This window comes from Homalodisca vitripennis, unplaced genomic scaffold (assembly GCF_021130785.1).
Source record: "Homalodisca vitripennis isolate AUS2020 unplaced genomic scaffold, UT_GWSS_2.1 ScUCBcl_11729;HRSCAF=21108, whole genome shotgun sequence".
NCBI lineage: Eukaryota > Metazoa > Arthropoda > Insecta > Hemiptera > Cicadellidae > Homalodisca > Homalodisca vitripennis.
Genome location: NW_025787841.1, coordinates 12,244 through 13,573, shown reverse-complemented (window position 1 = coordinate 13,573; position 1,330 = coordinate 12,244). Strand labels below are relative to the sequence as shown.

Below are 1,330 nucleotides of genomic sequence, written 5' to 3'. Positions count from 1 at the left end.
AACTGCGACATTAAACCTTGACGCACAATGTATATATATATATAATATCTATATATATATAATATATATATATTATACTATATATATAAATCTAATATATAAATACATTGTAATATATATGCTCTAATATATTGGTATATATACAGTCTAATTTAGTATAAATGGCAATTGCCTTTTTAAATTTTTCAATTGAATCAAAAAAAGTACTGGCTCCGCCGGGACTTCGAACCCGGATCTCTCACTTTCCGGGTGAATGTGCTACCATTACACTACAGAGCCCTTAATCTATACCACTAATCTCAATTATATTTTAAATTGTCCCGCGTATCTGTTCGCAACTATGCGTTTTAAATAACTAAACTAACATATGATCTAAAGACCAATTCACCTGTCAAAAAACGACTGTTTGTTTTACATTTAATCATATTTTGGTTATAAATGGCAATAGTCTTATTTACTTTTTCTAATAAACATTGAATCATATAATATCTATGGCCCATCCCCCTTGTAACACTTTTCAGGTGATGAGTTATTAAGTATTGCAGTTATAAATTCAGTTATTATACAGGGAAAGTATTACACTATACTATGATAGTTAACACTAACCCCTTAAAAACCTTACGTATATGTTTTTGGCGGAAAATACAACATTTTTTTTAGTGAGTAATAAAACCACATTCCCTCCTAAAAACAGGCATTAAAATGTATTCTTTCTGATATTTTACATACTTAATATAAAGTATATACATGCATATTGAGTTGTTTTTAGGAAGAATAATAACTAAAATTCAGCAGATAAAAATTTAATATTTCTGTCTTACAGGAAACCACCAGCACTAATTGAAACCCAACTAATTGTGTCATGTTGTCTTCCAGCACAGCCTCCGCAGCCCGCCCGGAAGTTATACATGAATTGACTTTGGAAAGTTTTAGCTTTATATTTTTTCCTGCCCTTTCAGAGTAATTACATTGCTTAGGGGCCAAAGTATGAAAAATTTATATTCCTAAATACGAATTTGTACAGTATTTTAATATAAAGGTTTTTTTCAATTGTTTTATATTAATTTTTTTATTAACGCGTGCATGAAATTAAACTTTGTCCAATAACCGTGTATCTATAAAAAAATGTTTTATGCACCTGGTCAAGTTTCCTACTAAACTCATAACTTGCGTAATGTGTTATCATACATAATGTCGCCTAAAACATGACAGACATTTTCGTACTCGCGCGCACGCATTCTTTAAATGAGATATGAGTCAGTCTATGTACAATGAATCGTTGGAAAGTTATGTAATGGAAAAATTCCACTAAATTCATTATAGGCCTAAA

General features: G+C 30.0%; 1 non-coding gene across 1 annotated transcript; it reads right to left on the bottom strand.

The window, feature by feature from the left end:
- Positions 1 to 207: 207 nt before the first annotated feature.
- Positions 208 to 279, bottom strand: Trnas-gga. Its single transcript has one exon. It is a non-coding gene; the product is annotated as a tRNA-Ser (tRNA).
- Between the last annotated feature and the right edge of the window lie 1,051 nt (positions 280 to 1,330).